Raw genomic sequence first — 18594 nt, 5'->3', positions numbered from 1 at the left:
AAGCGCGGCTTTTCCGGCAAGATTTTCGTCGGTATGCTGACAGGAACTGGAAACGGAAAACGTTTCAATACGAAACTTCTCGACGTCGGGAAACTCGAGACGGCTCTCTTACCGGAGGAGAACGCGATCAAAATGTAGTCTAGTTTCTACGAAGTTAATAATACACTGGAGTTCGGATAGTGTCAGGCAAACTATACTTTCGTGGTAATTTAAAAAGAAAAACCACGTCCAACGTACAATAAAAAAAGAGGTGAATAGGAAGGCTAAATTATCTGTAACACGGATTATATCGAAGTTTCAAGGTAAGGGTAATGAAAATTCCAGCAACTTTTCTCTGCAACGCCGTGACTCAGAGAGTTATCATTTTTTATATTCATGTTCCCCTAAAAGATAATGCACTTAGCTTCCGGCTTGCCGTAAGCCCCGACTTAACAACCTTTGCTGTTATTCCGACACGATGGTACTTGGCCCTAGGAGAGGCTCGTGCTCGTTGAGTACCTGGAGGCCGCGAACTGTAAGCTAACTGAAAATTAACGTGCCAGCGAAACCTTTAAAGCCGACGAGAATTTACGTAGTCAGAGGTCGTTACGCATAGATTTCGGACGGTCGTCGGCCTGTTCCGTCGCCCATTCCACGGCCCAGTTACCAGATAACATTCCAAAACGAACGTCTATTCCGATCTCTCGGGCGAGCCTGCAATTCAGTCGCGCGATATTTCTTTCATGAAATTCCACCGGCCATTCTTGCCGACGTTCAACTTCTCGTCGGAGTTTCTTGGATCAGAAGCACGAACGGCCGATATCTCTAGGTCCGCTTTTACAAGAACTCTCGCGAGAATAATTGAAGCGGGTGAGAGCGTGGCGTTAGTTAAAGTTTGACGCGACAAAGAGGGAGGGATAAACGCGAAATAATTTCCTTGCCGCGCCGGTTGAATGGTAGTTTTCGAGAATTAACGAATTATCATCGCACCTGTTGGCTCGGCAGCGCAAAGTTGAACAGGGTTTAAACACGGGGAAATTGTTTCAGGTTTCAAGTTCTCGAACAATTTTCAGTGGATTGGCGATAAGCGCTCGCGAAGATAAAGTTTGCTCGAAGCTCACAGCGAATAGCTCATCCCGCGAGCGAGAGCTTATCATTTCGTTAGAAACGTAACGAGCTTCCGAACTTGGACGCATCGTTGCCGATATTTCTCGCCCGTCCAGATAAACGGGAAAATAGAAAAAAGAGGTTGATCTGTAGCGTTAAGGTTTTGAGAAAGACGCAGGCGATGTTGTCGTGCCGCGTCACAGATGTCTCGTGCGGTATTAGCGTCGAATATGGGACAATTTCGAGCTTTTGAGCCGCATATGTATACGTACGTCTAGTTTCACCCGAACGAACGCGGCTAATTACCTCGAAGGTCCTCCGAAATCGTTCGCTGAGGAACTAGGTCGTAATTCGATGTTCGCGACGTAACGCGAATTTACGTCGAACAAATTTACGTGGCTTCACAAACATGTACTATGGAATGGCTGATCGATTCTCACTGGATGGCAGTGCAAAGTATTCTATATACTTGTACAATGCAGTATATCGGCATTCGTCACGAAACACCGTGTTCGCGTAAACCATTAATCATCAAGTTGTCACACGACGACAGTGCACACTGTTCCGAATGTCAATATAATCCGCGGTACTAATGAACTCGCGTGTATATTAATTCGTCGGCCTTCCGGTACACGAAAGCACGCTAATATAGATATCGCTGAAAAAAAACGTTGCTTTCTCCCGATGATATTAAATTCCGAACATTAACGAGTCGCAAATGTTTGGGAAACAAGTACGCGGATCTCCTTCCTTCCCTCTTCCTCTTCCATTCAGTATTCGCCTCTTATTTGAACCAATTGCGACAATGTTTATTGCGGGTCAAGCGGCTTGGCCATGCGTTCACCTTTATTCCCAATGTTATCCTTCTGGTCGAAATTTTTATCGTTTCAGCAATTTCTCGAGCACGTTTTGTCTCGAATTGGCAAGGATGTTCTAATAAACGAAACAAAACCAACGCAGCGGAATCGGCAGCTCCGGGCACGCTGCGAATTTTGTTCTGCTCCAGAGAATGTTCCGTCCAAAAACAATACGCTTTAAAAAGCATCATCGGCAAAACGAAAGAATCTTTTTAGACGATACAATAATCAGCGGTGACGGAGCGTTGAATTCAGGATTCGTTTCTCTAAGGAACGTTTGTGCAATATTTCTTGCGAATGGAAACGTTTCCTTATCCGCTCGCGACCTCGCTAAAAAATCTCCAGTCAGAGATGTACAACATTCCTTTCTTCCTTTGCCTAAAGTCGCATCCTTTGATTAATTTTCTACAGGCATCTGGATCCGCTGGAACACGACAAATATATCCGCCCAGCCGTCACCCACCCCTCGTCCGCGGCCGCATTTTTCTTCCGGTCCTCTGCCCATTTCCCGGCTGCTCTTTCAGCTACTCAACCTTCTCGTGAATTTATCATTTTACGAATTTGCTGCCGACTCGCTCTTTTTTTAAACTTTTCGCCTTTCTTCCCTTGTCGTGTTACGTTGTCTGTTATAAAGGAAACAACCCCAAAATGCAGAAAAATCGCGCGATCGATATCTTTTCATCGTTATTCTTAAACTTTATGGTAAAATACAATTATCGTCGTATAATTGCCTCGAATGACTTGATTACATTCCAGCAATGCTTTTTACAGCGACGAACAACATTCCCCTGTATTCTCTATCTTGTGTCACCGAAGTCGTGTTTTTTGCCCCAAGTCTTTCGGGCGACTGGTCGCTGAATACCTTAAAGCTTTCAACCGGTATTAGACAACAGAATTCCCACGAACGACAAATTTATTTATCGATCCGTCCTGCGCCTTCCCCTGTTTTATCCTTTCGGCTGATCTCTCGACCACTTGTCCGACTGTGTTTCGACGAGGGCCTATATTTATTGCGATCCTATACCGCGATATCTCCTCGTATTCGTCGACTAGCTCCACTTCGCCTCGACGTTTCTTGGATTTTTTACCCTCGATACCCACTCATCTTACCTTCTCCTTGCTGGTCTAAGCACTTAGATACCTGACAAAGAAGATACGCTTGCGTTCAAATTGTTTTCCAATTCGATAATCGTCAAACATACAGTCTACCGACTGTAATCGTACGAATTCATCTTCTTTTATCTTCATATATGTTATATATACGAAGAACGATGAAGATTTTTACGACAGAACGAAGTTTTAAATCAAACTATTTATCTCATCGAAAATTGGCAAACTTGATTTAACTGAACTTGAATTGGAAGAAACTAACTCCAACATTCGTGATACTAGAAGATGTACAAAAGATGCAGCGATTAGTGCTTACGTGCAGGGAGTAGAATTTAAAAGCAATAAAGAGATTTATTACGCTGCTTATGCGCCTGTATAGAGACGCTTAAATGAATATACAACCTTAAGAAGAAGAACAACAATATACGAAGACTTCGATCGATATGCGTTAACAATACACGTCTCTAGAGTACTTGTGCCATTTCTTCAAAAAATAAAGAACATATAACATCTATGATGTTGAAAAACGTTGGAAAATTAATCGCTGCCTCAAGACGAAGTCTGGTAATTTCATTAAAACGATAGTGAACGTAATTCGATTGAGGGAGTGATTAAAACCGGGGTCGCAACGAGACGCAATCAATTAAATCCACGTAAACGGAATTGCAACGTTATTCGTGAAACGAACGCGTCCTTTTTGGAAATTATAGTCCATTCATCAGTTTCCATCGCAGGAGACGGTAAGCTGGTCGTCTGTATGCCAGGTATTAATAATTAGAGTGGATAAAAGGACGTAATTGAATCAGTGCCTTAATTAAAAATCGCAATTAGTGTCTTAACCAGAAGCCTTGGGGCCTACCTTACGTAAGCAAAATTAAATTAATATGCAGTCTGGTCCAAGCGACGGCACTCAACGGTTTTGCTTAATGCTAGAATTACGCGCGATACCGGAAACAAGAGGCAAGTGACAGTAGAAAACAAAAGGGGAAAGGCGATTTCGCTTTGCAAGCAAAAAAGCAAAACGGATCCAGAAACTGTTCTCGCCTCGAAGAATCGTGCAACTCCGACACTCGTAAATAATGCGATTTTCCATCGCATGGTTAAAATCACCACGGCGTGTGGTGGTTGCCGTTGGTCTGTCGATCTAACCAACGCTCAAGTTTGTTGCTGAATTCGTGGAAGGAAAGTACAGACGATGGAGGAAGAATAGCAGCGGCGGGTGGACTACTGATTGCCGACGAATGCGGATTGCATAACGAAGAACGGACTTGAATCTAGCACGGCCGTTTCTTTTCATCCTTCTCTCTCGAGCTTTAATCCCAAGCTTTATATCGCTCTAAGGAATTATAATCTGATATGGTTCCAGTGCACGCCGCTTGTTCGTCTGCTCTTTCGCGTTTCAATCTTATGTTGCTTAATCACATCGGAATTGTCGACTTATGACAAACAAAGCGATCGTTCTTCAAATAGATGCGTGGCGATTAACCTGCAACGGTATATATCGCAAGTGATAAAGATTGTGGTTCGGGACCAGCGTTTGGTTGGCAAAAATGATGCTGCTGTACAGGGTGTTTGTAGTAGAAGTATATTTGGCGAAGCTCGCTCAAAGCAAGCCTAATCGCTAATTATCCTCTTGATGCAGGAAACGTAATAAGCCAGTATTGTATTCGCTTAGCCCTGAAAATGTTGGAAATGCAATTAGAGTCCGGCAGGCAATTAGTACGTGATACTCCAAAGTAAGTACGGATTACCGATACCATTGCGTTATACGTTCACTTTACCAAGCAATAATAGTGTTGTTAGTGAACGTGACAATTGCCAATCTTCGAGGAAAGACTTTGCTCCCAATTCAGCGACTACATTTTATAAATCTTCGACCTGAAAGACAAGTTCGTTCCAGCGTTACGATCATTTCACGGCCCATTTTCGTAAATTCTCGTTTCCCAGAGGATCGTATTTCTGGGCTACAGCTTCCTGGAATTAGAGTAAGATTTTTACAGTGTAATTCCCTTATTATTTGGCAAGAGACACGAACACGAAATGCAGAGACATAAAAGAATCCGTGCAACGTGTTCGAAAGAGTTTTCTCTTCCAGTTTCTATGATATGTGCATTTACACTCCTTTTCTATGTGCTGGCAGTTTTCCTCTTTCTTTTCTCTATTTCAGGCAACTTTCCGTCGGTCTTCCTTCTACGCTATCATGGAATATTGCAATTCTGTACCGTTATATAGGCTACTTTATTTCTTTTCTCTTGCTTCTTCTCCTTGTGCGTATGCGAGCATACTTTTCAATGCCGTTCCTCAATCGCTTTGTCTTTTAATTACCAACTAGGTGGTCGTTAAATTTATTCCACAATGAAAAACCTATTTTCCACTGCAAACAGTATACGGTGTAAATGTTTCGTTAATTGCTGCCCGTCGAAAGAAGGATACAATTTTACATAAGCAAACTCTGATCGAATTAACGAAGCATGAACATTATATGCAGCATAACAATAAATCAAGCGACTACTATGCCCTGAATCGAAAACAAGGATTATATAAAGAATTAAGAATCGTTCGATCGATACATTTACGAGAAGAGTTGATAATACTGGCAGATTCAAGCAACGCGGTCTAATCTAAGCAATCGATCTAATTTGGTATGCATTAATAGCGTGAAATTAGTAAAGCAAAATATACACGAGACTCTTGTCTGCATTACGGTAAACATTTCGAACCATCGGAACATATTGAAAATACATAAAGCTGGATTAAAAAATAGACGTCGTAACAGTTCGAGCAAGCAACGGGAAATACCACGGGAAATTTCGGGAAATAGTTGCCACGATGTTTAACATAAACTCGACAAAAAGCATACTACACGGTATACAGTTTTACCAATGAGAATGTTTCCGTACAGTTAGCGAACGAAGGGATCCATTCGCAGGCGCTGAGGGAGTATAAAAACGGAGGAAAAAAACAGGCAAGCGATCCTTTTCGTCGACGCCTCCGTTAATTCACCAAATTACCTACGTCTACCCTATAGGGAACGACAGCCAGAAGCGTAAGAACGAAAGTGGTACGACACGCGTTCCAGACAAAGACGTTCTCGTTTCGTAAGCGTCGATTCGCCTGACCACCAATTAAGGGAAAACGCGTGCATAAAAGAACAGTGAAGAGTAATCCACCTAACGCTACCCAACTGTGAGACGAATACAAAACCCTTTGACGCTTCCGTACGTGTCGCAATTACACGGAACAAAACAGCAGCCCGCGTCTTCCCTCCCACTCTTCTAACTATTCCTTTTTTTTTTCGCTGTCGCCCTCGACGTTGCCTCGCTGCAGTCTCACACAAAACAGCCTCGAAATTTGCGTGCGCGAGTACCTTTGAAATGCAACGAATTCTCGCCGCTAGCTTTGTGCTTTTTAAAGGAGAATTGTGCGGCCAAAATTTCAATGAACGCGCGCCACGCACACGCGTATACCGCGGTGTCCGCGTTCCAGCTACCGGTAATAGCACGATGGTTACGAGAAAACCGCAGCTTATGTGTTCTTGTGTTGATAATGCAAGTGCCGTGATGTACGGCCCTTGTATCCCTATCGCTCCCGTTCCCGTTCCCACTCCCATATCCTCTCGTCTCAAAGAGGATTATTCGATATTCCTAGTTTACGGGTTCATACGTTCATTGCGGTGCGGTGTCTCTGTTGTTGGGAAAATGGTCGTAATACGGAAAAGATAAAATCGTTTGTTTGACGAACGTAGTTACGCAGTTGATTCGCCTCGGTCTTTGCATCCTTTGGAAAAATAATGAAACGCGCTTCCAGCATTCATCGGTCGACTTTTGATCAAACTTTCACAAGGCAAACTGACGAGTTCCCTTTCAATCGATAGATTTAATTGTTGTAATACGATTTATCGGTAGCAGCAGGGGATTGATAGATGGAAAGAGAGGGATGCGAACATTCGCCACACTGTCTCAGGATTCTCCAGAGTAAATTCTTTAAAAAAATACGTATGCAACGAAAAATTGTCAAATCTTTGAAAGATGCTTCTTCTTTTGTTACTACGCGATTTTGTCGTCGCTCGTCTCCTCTTCGTCGCATTTCCGCACATTTTCGAACTTTCTCTTGAAAAATCAGAGTCTGCACGTTATAACCGAAAATGGTTGCGGTAACCGAGTAAACTGTCGGCGTTCTCGGCCATGAAATCCTTGCGAGAAATTCAATAATGGTATCACCTCGAGAGAATGCCCCACATCCAGAATTCCAAAACGAAGAGAGAGAGAGAGTGTGTGTGTGTGTGTGTGTATGTGTGTGTATGCGTGGGCGTGTGCGTGAGAAAAGAGAAAGAGACAAGCGTGTATTGGTAAATAGAGAAACTGTCTGCAACAGGGTAGAGCATCGACGGTTAAGTCACCGATGGTCGATACTCACGGCAATTTCGTTAGATCTTCACGAGCTTTGATTCGAATCTCGCCAATGCGTGAATTAATGCTCGACCAGCGAAACTCGATACCGAAACCTGTAACATAAACTTGGGTCGAGTGGTGTGCACGCTCTGTCGCATCGAAGTTCGATTAAATCGTGATTCGTCTTCCATCGAGAGGCGTAATCGGTGTCAACCGAATCAAGGATAGTATTAAACTGCCACGGAAACGCGAACCCGTACCACGAGTAGAAAATGCAACCAGATCGTAGGTCGTGCTAAATACCACTCGAGGATGCAATGCCTGTTCATCGTATGGAATCGTCTAAATCGGTCGAAGCGCAGTGCGAACAACAGAGGACGGGGCTCTCGTAGATTATAGGATGCAGGTCGACCGACCTGGAATTTATTGCGTTTCGATTAGAGACCGAATAACGGCAGGTTCTATTGAAGACGCTTAAGGCGCCTCGAGTACTCTGCAACGGAAAGGTTAGTTCGGGGGGCTCGCATAAGAGAAACGATGAGTCTCAGTGGGTGCTTCACCAGCTAGAAAAGAGGGCCAGGCCAGCCTGAACGAGTTGTGCAGTCGGCGCAGTTTAGTTTGCACTTTGGTGTTTTTCCTCGTTTCCTCGTACAGTTGGAAACAAAAATGAAATAGAAGAACGGAAATAAGCGAGAACTACGGAAGTCGCAAACACGAAGCTGGGAAATTTGAATCGGCGCTTCTCGGGAACGGGCGATGGATGCGGCAAAAGGATGGAAAAGGTCGACAAGAAATATGAGAATGGAGACACGCACTCGAAATGAACGAGAAACGGTATGGGAACGCGCCATAGTTCGGCAACATTAGAAACGGAAAGATATCGCTTAGGTGGTTCTGTCGAAAACAGTTTTCGGCCGGTGACTGGCGTTGGCCATTCGCCAAACGAACCTCTCGCGGCTACCGTGTGCACGCTACCGGTCGAAAACGCCGAGCGAACCTGAATCGCGGAAGACGCGCGCGGATGGAAACAGGACACGGGATAGGGGTCGACGGGATAAAATAAAACGAGGATAGTCGCGACTCCCAGAAAATAGAAAGCGCGTAAACATATAAATCTCGTTGGCCGAGAGACCGAGACTACTAGGTTAGCTGCAGTTGGAAGTTAACGCTCGTTCCGTTTCCCTTTACTCTTCCTTCCCGGCTCCTTAACCGCGTTTTATCCCCATTCTTTCTCTTCTGTTCGCTTTGCGACGACTATTTGCGGAGAACGCTCGGAACCTTCGATTCGGAGAAGATGAAACGGATACGAATCGTTCGAGTTATGCTCTCTAACGTATCCGCGACTGAACCACCGACGTCGTTTTGGCTCGTTCATTGGTTTCCTTTTATTTCGTACGTAATCGTCTATGCAGATATTTCCTGTCAAGGTCTGAAGGAACAGTCAACACGACGGTACAAAGTACAGGAGATACGCAGTACGGAGGTACAGAGCCGAGTACGTCAAAGAAATAGAATGCGATTAAGAGTAGACTTGTTCCGGTGTTGATTTAATCGACAACTTTGTTTGTTACAGTGAAAGAACGCTGACCTAAATTGAGACTTTCTAGCGGCAACGAGCTAACACCGACGCACCTTTCGCTGTGTTTTAAGAACGTCCCGTGAAAGAGCGAATAAATTTAAAAACATTTCAATTACATCGGCGAAATAATCGTTTTCTATAAGAGATTAACGCTTTCCAGGCGAGTAGTCGCGATAATAATTTGCAACGAGTGTATCGTATTATAAATACGTATAAAATGTTACCTTGATTATAGAAACTATCGTTTAAAAAATTATCATAGAAGAAGCCCGTGGAGTGCTTAAGGATGACGTTTAATGCCTGGAACGGAGGAGCGTGAGGTTGCTAATTCAATATCGGGCTAATGGTTAGCGTGGAAGGATAATCTGATCGCGATGCGCCGGCAAAGTATTAAACGCATCGCTAAATAATTCGAGAAAAGAGCGAAAGGCTGTAACGATGGCGAGGCGCGGCGGTAAGATATTTTCTCTGCATCGCTATTCGATCCATGGCTGGGATCTCTTTCGGGATAGGGAATTCCTCAAGCGTCATCCGTCGATTATCGGTTGATTTTCGATCCAGAAGCGTTTCTGGTGAAATAAAACCGGAGCGTAATATAGAGATGCCATTGAGGTGCATGGTATCGCGGCTGTAAAAGACGAAGACGGATAACGACCGACCGACGTAAATACGCTGCCTGCTGGCTCGCGATCTCTATAGGCAGGTATTATCTACACGGACCGTTTAAACCTCCTATATAAAACACGTATTCATATTTCTTCCTATGGGAACCGGGACCGTCACGCGATACACGAAACTCTGTATATCCCGTAAACGGTTTTATAACCCAAAGTTGAAGGTATGCTCTTACTACAAGCGAACATAACATCGTGCTTGTAAAGCGCTGCTAACTCATCCCCGTGACTGCGCGCGGAATTTCAAAGCTTGTTGTTCTTGTCTGTGCGATTGCGACTCTGGCCGAGGAATTTTTGTTCCGAGGCAATGCGACGTCTCCATCGATCTCCAACTTTTCCGACCCACAAGATTACCGTTTTCATCGATCGTGCAATTTTATTTACGACAGGACGTGATACGCGAACCTAATTTGTCATCGACGTACATTCCGTCGTAAATTCGAGAATCTGGACCAATGATACCCATGGGGAAACGCGAAACACACAGATGCTGATTGTGAGATTGTCGAGAAAGTAGATTAATTCTCGTAGTTAGTCGGACATAGCTCGTTGCCTCGAAATTGCAATTTACCGGAACCTATAATTGACTAATCCTTCGTTCCTCGTAACTTGAACTTGCTTAATTTAATTGTCACTATGTAATTCTCACTTACAAGTTGTACTTTGACAAGTTCGTCTACGCTTCCTAGGAATTTAGCCCGGTCGACAAACAAAAACACGAATGTAAAAAGCTTGGAAGAACGAACCTCGTCTCACTGCACATCGGATACTCCACGATACGATTCTCTCCATAAATTTATGAAACGTATGGAAACGTGTATGGCTACTGAAGTAAACAGCTGTAGGAGATCGATTCTGGTCCATCTATGTTTGAACCAACGAATTACGAATTTATTTATTTATTTATTTATTTTACATTTTATTTACGAATTACAGACGACTTTCTTTGTGACTACACGAGTCAAAGTTCACTCTCGTGATACTTTACAGTCTTCTACGAAAAATTTCACGAACCAACGCCTTATTTCCTGTAGATGGACAATCGTAAAATCTTTATCACAGTTTAATCCTTTTAGGGAGTTTCTAGGCCTCGCAATAGTACCTACTGATATACGATCTCACTGAATGTTCCGTGTCGTTTCGAGACGTGGAATAAAAATTCAGTCCGAAGGATGTCGGTTGAAACGAGGCATTAGTCTTTGATCGCGTTTCGATGTTTACCCCATATTCAAGAAACTCTGGGGTACATTTCAGGGTAGACGCGATGAAATTTTCATCAGGCTCTCCAGTAAACGTAACATCGAAGGAAATAATTTTTTGCTGAAAAGCAGACCAATTCTTACTGACGTATATATGTAAATCCTATTGTAGGATTTTTTTATTTATTTAAAAATATTAAAAATTGGGGTTTCCAATAATTTCTATCCTATATGTTAATTTTATCTATACAATGGATTAAATAAGAAACGATGATTGTTTAACGTAAACTAAATACAGTAATGTGCTATAACTAGAACAACTAAATAGTTAATTCACAACTCTCGTCACCACGGTTCCAGCGCTCTCTTTCACGCGGACCATCCTCCTCGACAACGCTGACGACACTCTGACTTCTCAACTCACGACTGCCTGTTAATTCGTCTTTCTCCCTTAAGCATCCCTTTGTCTTTTCTCATAGTCCCACCGCGTACGTGTTCCGCAACCGTCCGCGACCATGGCCACGTAAGCCTTTTTTCCGCCTAACTATACGACTGAAGAACCGACGACACACTGATGGGCCGCTCGGTCCATTGAAGTTTCCAAACCCTTTTAGCCTGTCGGCTTTCCCGCAACATTGTTTATGGTTCACCCGATATTTCTTAGACAATCTGTCCACGATACTACGTTATTCTGGTAATTTCACGGATAATTTGTGCAGGGCTGTATTCGACTAGTCGAATCAGCTATTACAAACGAATGGCACAATAGCAGCGACATCTAATAACAGGTATTCAGCTGTATTGGGGTTGGATATTGCTCTAACACAAGATTAGCGATAAATTTATCAGTAATGATCGATAAGCCATGTAGTTAACGCGGACGCATACGCTGCAATCTGTTCAGCGGCCTGTTTACCGTCGCTAATTGAAAGTAATGAAATTTATAACGGCGGCATAAAGTTTTACATGTTCTTTAGACGTGTATCAAGCGGAATACGCTGGGGCCATTCGTCGAGCCTCGCGATCCGCAAAAAACAAAACCAACTTACCCATTCTATGAATATCCGTTAGTTACACGCCGGCTTTTCATTCGATAACATTATTCCGTTGCGATGTTAACAAGTTGCTTCGAGCATGGTTGAAAAGGTACATTTTTATATTTAGGTTGACGAATTCATATTTTACAATGGTATTATTCGCGTTCATAACGCGTTTACGTACGTTTCCAACATAATGTCGTATCGTTCTTTGAAACTGCGTCTTGACACAATTTACCAACGCTACTAATTTGCAAAACATGTTTTAATTTTGTCGATGCCGAATTAGTTATGAACAATGGAGACGTCACGAGCGTCGCAACGAAAAATCTTGTTCGGCTTGAGGATTATAACTGTAGCGGATATAACGTAAAGGAAAAGATTGACAAATGAAGGAATGTAGAATATATAAATATACGTAGAGCGTCAGAGAAGGTGAGCATTGCTCTCGAGTTGTTTCTGAAAGTTAAGCCGGCTTCGCAAACAGAGGTTAACAGGTTTGAGAAAAGTACGTCGAAAAGAAGCGAATGTAATTAAATTGAGAGACGTATCCAAAATTACGGGAGCGAACGGTAATTTAGTGGACGTCTTTGCGACCATTTCAACTCCAGTTCACTTCCCTTTCAAAATGTCCTCACAGTAAATGTCGTCACAAACGGAATAAACTAATTTTAACGATACATGCGAACGTTATTGTATGCAACAACGAGTATGTGACCGGAACAGGTGGCACCGTTTACAGTAAGAAAATATTTTTAATTATTCTTTGACAGACGCGTTTTTCAACCAACGACAAATTAGGAACAGGTTGCACGCTATAAAATTTCGCGCGTGCTACGTCTGAGCGTACACTGATTCTATTCGTATCACGTTTAAGTAAGCAAGTAATCAATAGCCATTATCCTCCTCCGATCATAGTAACGTCATTAAAAATAACCTGAGGTCAGTTGCGCGGCTGTGAACCGTTTCTACTTAATTAAAGGGCTGATCAGTTAAAAAAAAAAAACATCGTTGAATTCGAGTAGTAGCAAAACATAGAGAATCGTAACATTTAACGTACCCTAATAATAGTGTGCTCGACAAAGTAGAATCAAGCACGTACGTAGTCAGACAGGTGAACGCTAAAATATCCATACTCCTGGTCAAGTATAATAAAAGCGGACGTAGCCAGGTATCTGTGTCAAAGGGGAAGCGAAATAGATAGATGGATCAATGTCACTCTACGTGCTTTCGAATTAATATAATAAATTTAAAATTTCGTGAAATATCCTCTCTCGTTATTTATTACAATGCTATAAGCGCTCGAGATTGAATGCACTTGTCGTTGGTTTTGAAAATGCAGAGAGAAAGTAAAACATTGTCGCTGCAGGTTGCCAGAGTAAAAGCAACACCACGTAGATCTATCTTTATTTTCTGTACATCTTCCGTGAAGGGCAGCAACGCTCATTCGCCGTGAAACTCCATTGTATTTGCAGCTGCACCAGAAACACATACAATGGTTTCTAGGCAGTGGTATCTACTGCAAGCTGAGTGGGTTAGGTTGCAAGCGATGTTGAAACTACCGCAGTTTCAACGGGAGACCCCGGCTTACATCTACAGTGAACCATATTGTGCATGAGAGAATGCGACAGAGAGAAAAGATTCGATCGTTGATCGACCGAATGCCAAAGCATTAATGCTAACTGCTGATTAACTCTATCGAACCAGCAATTCGGAAGCAATCGTGTGATAAGACAGTTATTCTAGAGAGATAAAATGTGTTGAGAAGCGAAAGGCAATGTATAAAGAGTTTCGTTTCGTAACGAAGCTCGTTTATCTCGACGACTGAATCATGAAAATGATTTGCAAGCGGAGCACGTGAAAACGCAAAGTGCAATTTACGGTCTAAACAGTTTTCTCTGCTATCTAGCATCAGCTTTGCGGTAAAATTATACAGCTGCCTTTATAAAATTACACGAAGGTGGATGAAGATTCTTCTTCCGGGAGAATGAAAGCAGAGTCGATTGCAAGAGAGTAAAGCTGTGCAGCCGCGAAATTCCTTATCCGACTCGATAACAGTTTCTCCTTTTCCATTGACTTCTAACGCGCAATGTCTATCTTCGCCCTTGTAAAATGCATTCGACGAATGGTAAATTTAAACGTAAAAATAGCCTGAGAGCCGTTCTTTCATTTTACTTGGTCCGTAATCCTTGGAAATATCTAGAGAGTAACTCGAAACATTTTCTAAACGCTTTTTTACTCTCCTCTCGAGAAGCAAATGCGAAACTAGAAATAAGTCAGCTTTCAGCGGGAAACCGATTTTTATTCGGCGCATTGGAACACATATCCGGCCCCAGGAGTGTGCCAACAGTTTCCATTTCAGAATAAGTCAGAGGAAAGTCGCCTTTCAACGAGGCCGTTTGTAACGAGACAAAGGGACGTTTATTCGCCGCTACCGGAACTCGGTGTCTCCTTACGAATTACTTTCGCGTCGGGAATCGATTTCCAATCGCCCGCGGCCAGGATCTCCACTGTTGACTCGGCACGAACCAGATAAGATGGGACACTCGCGAGAAAGAAAGAGTACAAGGAAGAAGATAGGAGGATTTGCCGAGTCGAAAAGTGGAAAATGGACTGCCCGGCCTCGGGCTCTCTCGAGCCCACGGTGGTAAATATTCCAAGATCTGGCTTCGAGCCGCTGTTTTCTCGAGGAAAATCGAGGACTTGTACACATGCTGCCCTGGTAACGCGAGACGCGATACGTCGCTATTGTTTTTAATTTGCTCCACTCAAATTGCCAGGATAAAAGTTTTGAAAAGGCGCACGGTCGAAATGTAAATTCATCCAGCTTTAGAATAGAAGCATGGATAAAAGGAGACGTGGAAAATAAAGGACGGAAAAGTTTCGTGGCTCTCGGAGCGGAAAATCGCTAGCTTCCGAATCGAAGAACACTAAAAGACGAAAATTTTAACAATGTCTGGATAAAGCAAGCATTTTAAAATTAGTTTGGATTAATTCTCTTTTTCTCTCGTAGCGTTAAGATGTCAAAGACAGGATTGTACATTTGCCAAAGGCATCGATAGATAACATGGAGTGATGACTGTCCATTGCAATTTTATGTATCGAAAGAACCGATTCGATGGGTAACATACCTTTCATCTACTTCGGACTGTGCTTCGATTTCAAGAAGGTAAGGCTGTAGATTCGAGACGAAAGAGATAAAGATGGGTAACGCCGGAGGAAAGGAAATACAGGAAGAGAAAGAGATAAGAAGCTCTGACGACTCGCAAAGTGAAAAATGGACAAAGTGACTTCGCATTTAAAAGAATCCAACAAAAGTGGATCTTCGGACAACTTTCGTGGTAACATGAGTTTCAATTTTCCTAATGGACCAAGAGCTAACCTCCTTAACAATTATAGCAACGAGGAAACTCGATGTCACTAACGACAATGCCATTGCAATCTCGAGCCGTTTCAAAGTCACAAACAAAAATCTGCCTAAAAATATTTTTTAAAGCAAATTTATTCCATCGATTCGTATCGATCGACGCGAATACCCTTTAAATCAATTGGAGTAAACTACAAATAAAGTAAGCTTTAACAAAGATCAAACGCGTCGAGTGTGCTACAGATGAAAAAGTAAAAGAGAGAGCTGCTGGCTTTGCAAAGCTATAAAAAATAAAATAAAACGAATGTTAAAATTGTCGACCATTGGATGTCCTAATTAAAAAAAAAAGGCCCCCATCTCTCGATGCCATCAAACTTGAATCGGTGTTTTCCTTACGTTTAGGAGGAAGTGAATTAATAAAAACCAACGATCAAGTAGAATTCCTAAGCAAAGGTTCATTCGAATTCCTCGAGATCAAACGCGTGCCGCTTTATCTAATGAATCAGTTACGTATACTGTTCAATTATACAAAAATTATATACGCAATTATTTATTGTGTATTTATATAAAAATTGAGAAATAAAAAGAATAGGTAAAAAATTGGCGAAAGATAAAATGAAATAGAAATAAACGATTTGCGTACAATTTGAAAACAGTTACGCGAAGTGAAACAAGAGAGCGTGGCGCGAGAATCTAATCGAAACAAGCAGCATGGGACTTTTAAAAAATGCACCGCTGCAATCTGTTTAATGGATTCGGTAGCTTGATCGTACTTGGTCGAGTAATTGCGATCGTATGAAAAATATTTGTTTCCAAAGTAAGCTCTCATTAATCTCAAAGTTGACACAATACGTCAGCCAGTGAATAGATCGAATCGTTGGCTAATTGAGTAAATGACAAACGCGAACGGCTATTGTCGAGACTGAATTTCAAAACAAAAGAAAATGAGCGAAGTAGCAACTTAAGAAAACTGTGAATCAAACTAACGAGCGAAGACGAATATCGATTTGGCGCGGAATTTAAAAACTACGTGATAATTAGATGTCAATCTTCAATACTCCGTTTTAATCCTTCTTTCGTGATCTTTCATATGCAAAATAGGGATTCTACTTTAAGATTAACCGTTATCATCGCAAACAGAAATCTTACAACGTGGAAATTACGCGCGAATATTAAAACAGACAGGCGACACTTGCGTGAATTACGACTATGCCACCAATAATAATGCGAGCGAAGTGGTTATTAATAATGACAGGCTACATCAAGCTTCATCTCGCGATGGCTTCGATGGATCGATGTTGTCGAACAGTAAAGTCGGATAAATCTAAGATCGGATTGCGGATTACGGAGACAAGTACCATAGAATTGTACCGTCTTGGTCAAAAGTTTGACACATAGGTATTAATATCTATCGTTGTTTGAAAAAGGTCCATTTGTTTCAATAATTTACAGACCATTTGATCGCAACGTTCGTACGTCTTAGAAACGGTGGAAGACGTCTATCAGATGATAGCGAGTTTCCGCTCGAAATTCCAACGGTCTCTCGAAATTTCTAATTCATGGGAATGTAATTCGGAGAATCTTACGGCAAGGATTAGATTTGATTATCTTCGCTCCAAAGATAGATAACCGTTATTAATTATAGTCATCGTGAAGGTCTTTATCGCGGCATTCGGTGAATTCTATAGCTCGTTTGCCAAACACCTGCGATATTTCGTAGACGGATTGTACCGCTCGAGGATTTCGCAAACCGCCCCATTGGCACTGCCGGTGAAGCATGTTGCTGACCCACGTATCGACCACCAGGGGCTTCCCCAATCCCCGCTGCTTCGGCCGCTACGAACGGGGTAGATTTCTGCACAAGACACGCTTCTCTGCACACGCTCCACCCCACTCGATTCTCGACACCGATATTCCTTCGTCCTCGCTCGTCCACCGCCTGTTTACATCGTTCTTCTCTCGACACCAGTACCACGTATCTGTTTGCGCGGACGTAAACCACCGACCCATAGCCTCGTTCCCCTTGCGTTTCTATTCCTTCGTTGCTTTTGAAAATAACGCGCCATTTTTCTTCAGCCGTTTTTTAAATTTTCCCGGAGATAATTAAAAACACGAGAATTTTTCTCGCCGATATGTAAAGCAGAGAATTTAATGTGTTTGCTTTTATTCTGCCCGTATAAACGTCATTCTGCATGATGCGTGTAACAAGAACACGAGTAGTCTGATTTGAACAAATTTTGCGGCACCACTGTCTCGCTTGCTGAAGTTTTATACGCTGCGATTTTCGCAGATCCGTTACTGTCAGCTCTTCCCTCTCGCGCACGCAGTGTATCATAAATCCCGAAATGCGCTCCCAGTAGGAGATTTCGAAATAAAATACATCCGACAAGTAAATTTTCTTAGAAAGCAAAATAGAATAAAGGGGAAAAAATCAAATTTGCGAACTATCGCAATTTCTCTTTTCCATAAAATTGTTATTTATACGACGATTATAAAGCGATCAGCATTGACGACAAATTGATCGATTCGATCGATCGTTTCATCGACTGACATCATGGCGTCACTCGATACGAGTAATTTTTGTTAATCAAATAAATTCTCTGGAATTAACAGACACTTTTAATCGACGATGCTAATGAGACCGATTAAAATATTTTTGGCATTAAAATCCATCGCTTTGAAACCGTTTTGAAATTCAGCCAAAGCAAACGTAAACGTTATCGTTAAATTTCAGGGATAATCTTCGATGATTAAAAATTTGTTTATGACAGTTTATCCGGTTCCTGTTTACGAGATACGACGAAATCACGACGAAATAATACACATTTATAACACGCTGACATATTCGTTTTAGGTTCTTTCGAAAATCTCGAGAGAAACTCCATCAAAAGGTCGAATCATTAGTTCTATCGTGGTGCACGTGAAACCGCGATATTCACAGATAGACAGTGATACGTAGAGATAAACGACCACGCGAGAATTATTGAACAACGTGTGTAATGAAACTCTCTTTCTTCGTGATTCAACTCCTTGACGCGCGAGCACTCGAGAGCTGTCGCGACTGGCGGAAGTATCGAAGTTCGATACGTGGATGAATTGCAGCTCCGTTGTCGCTGCGAGCACCCTCTTGTCTCGCACGTGAAACGATTGTCAGCGGCAGTCGAGCGTTAATCAGTCTTCAATTTGTCGCCACCGTAATTACGCTACGTGTTCGTGAACATCCACAGGCGATCGTGTTGTAGAATTCTCATGATGCGATCTCGCGAAACCCGTAAACCTGTTTCTACAGCGCGT

The sequence above is a fragment of the Bombus vosnesenskii genome, unplaced genomic scaffold (assembly GCF_011952255.1).
Source record: "Bombus vosnesenskii isolate JDL3184/JDL3185 unplaced genomic scaffold, Bvos_JDL3184-5_v1.1 scf7180000013266, whole genome shotgun sequence".
NCBI lineage: Eukaryota > Metazoa > Arthropoda > Insecta > Hymenoptera > Apidae > Bombus > Bombus vosnesenskii.
Note: the sequence above shows the minus strand (reverse complement) of the source record.